The sequence below is a fragment of the Homalodisca vitripennis genome, chromosome 7 (genome assembly GCF_021130785.1).
Source record: "Homalodisca vitripennis isolate AUS2020 chromosome 7, UT_GWSS_2.1, whole genome shotgun sequence".
NCBI classification, from domain to species: domain Eukaryota; kingdom Metazoa; phylum Arthropoda; class Insecta; order Hemiptera; family Cicadellidae; genus Homalodisca; species Homalodisca vitripennis.
The window spans coordinates 17,548,290-17,556,744 of record NC_060213.1 but is presented as its reverse complement, the minus strand read 5'-3'; positions in this window follow the sequence as shown (position 1 = coordinate 17,556,744).

Below are 8,455 nucleotides of genomic sequence, written 5' to 3'. Positions count from 1 at the left end.
AGTACTTCTTCCACAAAATCTTCCGTGCAAAGTATCTGCGTACACTGCTTTCCAGTTCGAAAAGGCCCAGTAGGGCCATTGAGGCTTGTTCAATAAGCAGAGCCATATGATTTCAGATTAAAGAATTCAGTAAGTAGTCTGCGTATACGTCTAAGTGTTGTCGCATCTGTGTGTGAGCAGATACAATTATTGAAAAACCCAAACGGGCGCAGACAAAAAGTAAAATTGTAAAATTATGCGGAAGTGTCCATCATACGACAAAACACGTAAGTAAGTATATTATGTATGCACTTTGGGATTATTTCAAGAGAAAACGGAAGTTCTACATTAAATCCATGAGATAGGTTTGCTGTGGTTATGCACTATTTTTTGACTAGGGTTATGGGAGAGATATCGACTTGTATCTTTATTTTTTCTTCATTTAGCGATATTAGTATTTTATAATATCTTAGTATTGATGCGAAAAATGTTGAGTTTGTACAGAATGGACAATACACAAGAATTTAGTTCCAAGAACATCGGATGTAACTTATACTAACCAGTAACAAGTAACTGGGTTGCGAAAATATGTACTATATGAACTACAATTAAAATAATGTTACTGATTTCCCCCGCTTTTTGTTTTCTTAGGTATTGCCACATTGCTGCCAAATAGAGTATGAGTGAATTAAAATATGATACTGAGGGATGGGCATACAATATTCCAATGTTCTATAGATTGTAACTTCGAAATTGTTAATTATTAAAACTGTAAAAATAGCTTCCCTTTACGATGAACTTGACTTACAAACGCGGGCGTCAGCATTCTTGGCTCGACAATGCAGCTGTAGTCGGACAACTCGCCTAAAACAAAATCGCGATGGTATTAGCCATTTATTGAGACAACTTATAATCACGACAACGTGGTCTCGTCAGAAGGACATCGCCACAAATATTATCCACGTCGATCCGGCAAATATAACACATTCAAGGTTTTTAGTTACTTTACAAGTTATAATTTTTACTTTACATCCCATTCAAATTTAGATGTCTCGCATGAAAGGGCTAACTTATGATACGAAAATTTATAAAATTTTTACTTACGGACAAGGCGCGCGAGATGTAGCTTCGGTAGCAAGGTTTCGCGCTGCTACAAAGTTTTACCGAAGAAAAAAATTATTACGAGTAGTTCCAATATTAAGTTATCAGATCCATCAAGAATTTAGTTCCAAGAACATCGGATGTAACTTATACTAACCAGTAAAAAGTAACTGGGTTGCGAAAATATGTATTATATGATGTACAACTAAATAACGGTACAGATTTCCCCCGCTTTTTGTTTTCGCAAATTTGGTTACTTTAAAATACATATACGAGTACACATTCTAAATAATCAAATAAAAATTACTTTAATACACTACCCATATTCAAATATAATAACACAATAATCCTATAGCGCGGGTAATTACTAGAGCTTCAACCAATTTACGATAGATGGCATGGCATTGTACTTTTCTAGACACTGCCTTTATCTTTTGTTATCGATCCAGCTGTACAGGAAACTTCCCAAAATATACCACTCAGAACCGATTAGTACGGTTTCTATTTCGCTATAGCGGGGTTTGAATTTATTTGTTCGTGAATCAGAGTATTTTAAGCAAGCGACAAATCGTAGATGTGTTTAGTTTAATGTTCGTGTAATTAGGGCCCAGCATTCATACAGTGTATACATTCATACAAGTGTTTTTGTAAAGTGTTTAGTGCAAAAATTGCATTTAAATTACTCTGAGACTCGATATCATGGCCGAAACATTGATCAAATTGGAGTACTACCTGATGGGAAGTCTCTGTGAAGGTATATAAGTCTTACATTTTACAAGCATAATATAGCATACATTAAAAAAATACAAATACTTACAAATCTTTCTACTTATTAATCTGTATTTTCATTTGTATTTACAACAATTACACTTATTAACGCTTTCAATATTTAAAATTCAAAATTGCATTTTAACCTAAATACAAAAGACAGACAAAACTTTTCATTTAGTTTTTTCTTTATACAACACGTTGGATTTGATTTGTTTTTTCCATTATACAAAATCTATTTAAAAATGCATTTCCATTAATTCTTTTCACCTTAACTAATTGATTAGAATTTACCAAATCCTTAACACTCGGTTGTGTATTTTAATTCTAAATTTGGCAGCAAGTGGATTATTAAACTATAAAACGCTACAATTTAATTTGCAATAATATAAATTCTTAATTTAATTCCAGATGTACAATATGCACCTTTTTCACATCTTAAACATTTTCAGTATGTTGGATTATACAAGTTACTGGACATAAAAAGTATCAAATTCCACAAATGCCTTTATACTTAAGCGCTAATTTGCATTACATTTTGTATTTTATTACTTAAATAGTGAGTTTTATCAACACTAAAAAATGTAACTTAAAGACATTGTTTTGATTTTCGCCGTCGAGAATAGCCTGACCTACATTCGGCGATCAATAGTTGTTCTATTTTGGTCATTGTCACTCACAATCAGCTGTTTTGGGCTGTGGTCTCCCCTAATATGTATGTTTTCAAATTACAATTGAATTCAAAATAACATGAGTCACCTCTAAGATCTAAGATTAGTTAACTGTTAGTTATAAATGGATTCCCTAATACAATGTCCCATTTTAAATGATCTAATACAAAAGTTTTATTTTCCAACAAAATTTGGAAGTTTTAAATTTAACATAACAGTAACCAAAACATAACTTTCAGTGTTATTGGCAGCAAACATCCTATCATTTGACTTCATTAACTTTGAGACACGTTTGTTTAATAATCTATCTATCATAAAATTCTTTACTTAATATATCTCTAGTAGCTCCGGTGTCTAATAAGCATTTAGTTTTTACATTTTTACCCACTATGGCTTCAATTACAATCTATGGCATGTAGTTACAATCTCTTACATTTAATCTTATATTAGGTTTTCTATTATTTAGCTTATTCCAATTTTTTATTAAATTAGCATACATTTTCATAAAATAGCGTTTTTTTCTCACTGCATGCTTATTTACAAACTTATTAATTGTAGAATTATGAAACTGGGGAGGAATATTTTTATGTGTTGTGTTAAATACTTCTCCCCTACAAACTAGTTTTTTGGCTTCTTAAAACATTGTTTTTGCCAAGTGACCAGGCCTATTAGAGTTGAAACATAATTTTGAATTTTGTACAGTACTCATATTTTAGGCTGAACATGTTGTTATTGAAAGTTTCCCTTAAATTGTCATTAAAAGCTATGTTATTACTAGCTACACATACATTTCATAAACCACTGAAACAAATAGGGTTATTTTCATAAATCAAATTATTTCTATCTGAAGGCTTAATACCTCTTTTTATGCAAGTTATCAAGTCCTGTCCACTTATGTTACACAATAATATTTGGCTAAGCTCTTTAACACTGTAAATATATTCATAAAGAGGCTCATCATGCCTTTGTGGTCTAAATACTAGATCTAGTCTAATTCTTTCAAGTAGGCCTACAGGGATGAATGGACTTACTATTTCCCTGTGTAGGTAGTTTACATTTGGCCTGATGGATTATTTACACTGTATTATTTTGACTAACAGGGGACCTTCTGTATAGCATGGTAACAAAGCTAATATTTCGTTATCAGATAAGCTGGTTTCTGATTTAAGTTTCAACAAATGTTTCAAAAAATTTATCTGGTTAAGGATTACTAGACCATTTGTTACTGTGAACTCTTGCAAATAACGTTCTACAGGGTTGTTTAACTTATTAAAAGTATTTAAATTAGACATAGTAGGACTTATACCATGATTATTTGCATTATAAATAGGTATAAAAGGTGATAAGGGAGTACTGGCAGTAGGCTGCATAGTTGGTGGTTGTTGCACAGAAATGGGGCCTATTTGTTCTTTCCTCTGGGGCAAGCTGTCCTGGATTTTATTTACTGCTTCCTCCATAGCCTCATCCTGTTGTATTGAGTCATTTAATCTAGCTTCTAGTTCTTTAAGATGTCCTACATCCACATTTGGTAGCAAGTTCTTAGCTAATTGTTCCTCAGTAGTCACTATTATACACTTAAAAGCACACAAAGTTTCACTATGTACAGTACTTAATTTTAGTTGGCTGTCTAAAAATAAATGGTTCTTTAAATGATTACACTTTTGTCGATATTTGGTAATTTATAAGGGAGAACTTTGATTATTTAATTCACTGCACCCATGTTCTAATACCATCACTTTTTTCACTGAGGAGTTTCACTTCCTCACTGTGATCTATTTTTAACAGGCTACTTGCAGTAGGTGAAACATTGTCCCTCAAACATTGTCGTAAGGAAGGACTTTCTAAGTTCATTAACAGTAAAAACTTTATTTAATTCTACACCCCTGGATATCAGTTCATACACTAGCTCATCTTTAGATAAATACTGTAACTTAATGGCAGGCATTGTGGCTTTTTCACTGTTTCTCTCAGTTTAATGGCAATCTAGGCACATTAATAGCAGATTGGCGCAATTAATATTTGTACCGAATGGACAATACACATGGGGTTGGATACCGCTGTGGTCGTAGTAATGAATACTCGAAATTCAAAGTTTATGTAGGCTATATGTTTAATATTGGCAAACACACATAAAAGCACCACTTCTAGTTGGTAAAATAAAATAAAGTATATTGCCACGTTGCTGCCAAATAGAGTATGAATGAATTAAAATATGATACCATGGGATGGGCCTAAATATTCCAATGTTCTATGGATTGTACCTTCGAAATTGTTAATTATTAAAATTTTAAAATTAGCTTCCCTTTACGATGGGCTTGACTCACAAACGCGGGCGTCAGCATTCTTGGCTCGAAAATACAGCTTTAGTCGGAAAAGGGGAAGATTAGTAGACTATAAGTCTAAAACATGAAGTAATTGGGTGGGCTTGAACTCAAGAAGTGAGCTCGAAGAGCGAACTGCAACTCGCATAAAACAAAATCGCGACGGTATTAGCTATTTATCGAGACAACTTATAATCACTACAACGTGGTCTCGTCAGAAGGACATCGCCACAAATATTATCCAAGTTGATCTGGCAAATAAAACACATTCAAGGTAAGTTACTTTACAAGTTATAATTTTACTTTCCATTCCATTAAAATTTAGATGTCTCGCATGAAAAGGCTTATGGTACGAAAATATACATTTTTACTTACGGAAAAGGCGCGCGAGATGTAGCTTCGGTAGCAAGGTTCGGCAGCTACAAAGTTCCCGAGAGAAAAAATTGATACGCGTGCCAATTAGATTATCAATCCGCCGATAATTTAGTTCCAAGAACATCGGATGTAACTTAATACTAACCAGTAACAAGTAACTGGGTTGCAAAAATATGTACTATATGAAGTACAACTAAATAACGGTACAAGTTTAGCTCCACTTCATCTTCCGCTCAGAGCAGTGTCTGAAATTCTGCACTGTCACAAACTTGAATCCTAGAATCCTGGAGTCTTCGACTGTCTGAAGACATGCACCAGTCGGCGACGAAGATGTTCAATAGGAACTCTATGCTTCGTTTCAATATAAGATACCTGGACTAAAAATGATATATGTCTGATTATCCAGCAGCCATCATGTGTAATCTAGATTCTCATAATATCTGAAATAATCTCATCTAGATATTGAGGGTTGCTCATCATATCCTATGAGGACAAAACCGTGATCCGGTATATATGCATTTGAGGGAGAGACAGTCGGATAGATCTAAATTCCTCTAGATAACACTTTAAAATCGTTATTTTAATCACATGTCGCAGGCCTTAGTAATAAAAAAGCTTTCAGTGATCCAGCAGTATATGCTGTACATATTCCAAGCAGGTAAATATGTAATATAACATATATTCATGTAGAATTATATACTATAAGATTCCATGTATATGCATGAAGTTAGAAACAACATTAATATCTCAAATTTCCATTTTCCCATGATAGTGTTGTTTCATAAGCATGGCGCCCCAATGTTAAAAAAGATTTTTAGTAGATTTGTATATCAAATAAAACGAAATAATTTTGTACAAATTTGTTTTAACCTACTTTAAATGTAACTAGTATTCTTTGTTCCAGTCCAAACAATGATATAACATCATTTATACTACTCTTAATTTAGATTTTTGTAAATTTAAATATTTAACTTTCACAAAACTAAAACGGCATGGTCCTACCAGAAACATTGCAGTCACTTCTAAGGTTAGTAACTACCTAAACATTTTAAAGTCGAATTTCTTAAAAATTACGCTATATTGATTTCAATTCAAAATTTTAGACAGTCTTTCTTGAGATACATTTATCAGTGAGTAAGTGAGTGAGTTGTATTTAGCTTATATAAATGAAAATGGAATAGTTTACTCAACATTAAAACCAAGGGATTTAGATTGTGTTGCAAATACAAGGAAAAATAAACCTTAAACATATCTTAACAACAAATATTCTCGTCTCAAATTGTTAGTATTTAGCAAAGGTACAAATTGCTTGCCTGCCTGTCCATATGTAATGATCGTTGCAATACCTAATGCAGGGAAGTTGGGGGAAAATGCTAATGCTTTGTAAAATTTTGAAGTTAAATTATCATTAAATAGTACTATTTTATAAACAGTTATATTAGCAGTTAATGCTCTCAGATCAATATGAAAATACCACCTTATATTAAAAAAACATATTTAAGAATTATATAACACTTAAGAACTGGAATATCATTAAATAGTTCTCAACGTCATTAATACAGATGTAAAAATCTAAAGTGAGCCTTAATTAGATCCTTTTAGAACAACACCTCCTTCAATGAATAATATTTGTAGAATTTATTTACAAAAGGACACTGTTTTGACTAGTTGCAAACGAAACAGAAAGAATGGAGAAGGAATTTGATTGTGTATCGCTTCAAATGATTTGAGAAATCTGTTTGGTTTGGAAGTGAGTATCGAATTATTGTAGGCTTACCATGTGTGAGATTCGTTTTAACATATGTAAAAACGCGTAGGTGGTTTGTTTAAATAATATTTTAATATTTCAATTTTTTTAATTTAAATTTTAAATAAGAAATTTTTATACAAATGGAATTAAATAATTTAGCTGGTAAGATAGAGTTTAATAGAGTTCTGGGCGGATTTGTAAGCAAGGATGATTTTTAAAGGTTTTTAATAATTTTGAAAATTATTAGTTTTAAGACCTAGATTAAAATAATGAACATAGATATTGCTTACAAATTTCTGCAAATATTTTACATAATAGGGAATGTGATCGATAATGACAAATCTTTGGAACTGTTTCATTTTACAGAACTGCTTATGATTTTAATATTGAATATTTCTAATTAAATATGTTTATCAGAAGAATATATGATAATTATTTTGATTGTATAATTGACACTTTGAACTCGATTATAAGTTGTGCAAACAGATCGTGTGCAAACGCCCAATGCAATAATTGCTTTTACACTAACGTTACTTGATTTGACTTTCACAAGGTTTTAAAATACTATTGTATAAAATGTTAATTTATTGTCAATAATATGTTGATTATAGGCATTCTAAATTGTCATATATGAGTGTTTGTTTTATTATTTGCACTAATTACAATTTTATTGACTTTTCTGATATTTTAAAATACAATTAAGAATGTTATTGATCTTTTGAGATGTTTTAAATTCGATTAATACGTTTTTAATTTAATTAATTTGTTTATAAATATATTATAATATACATTATAAATATTATATATCAAAATATTATATTATATTTTGACTAATGAACAACATAAATTTGGGTTGTACAGTTAATAGCCAATATATAGGTCTACTTACTTTATTTTTTCTACTTATATAGATAACACACTGCAGTAAGTTATTCTACGCTATGTTTACTTTTTAATTCCCAATATTTCATAAAAGTAAAGAAGGTTGATTACCTAAAGAAAGTTTTGGATGATTTATTCCACGAATTAAATTATTACTGTAATATATTACCATTCTAAATTCTGAAAAAGCGCAATACAAATAAGTCTTGATAAATCAGACAAAAAAAATTATTTACTAATAAATTCGCAGTAATAATTTTCTAAATCTAGAATAATAATAGTTTAAAAATGACAGAAGTGTGCACGTCCAAACATATTAAGTTGGCACTGAAGTCCTCCCTACTTCGAACAACCATTAGCAAATGGAAGACAGATTGGTTGTCAGTAAATAATAGAGTTAAAAACGTTACCATCTGAAAGCTTTTAAAAGCTAATGTCAGCCGAGAGATAATAATTAACAATGAAAACCTCTTTGTCAGCTGTCGAGACCAATCATACTCGTTGTCAACAATCTGTTCCCACCTATGTTCCCATAAAATACAACAATCAACCCTATTGTTTTATTGTTCTATTGTACTTTTGTCTAAATGACATTAACCATGCTCTAT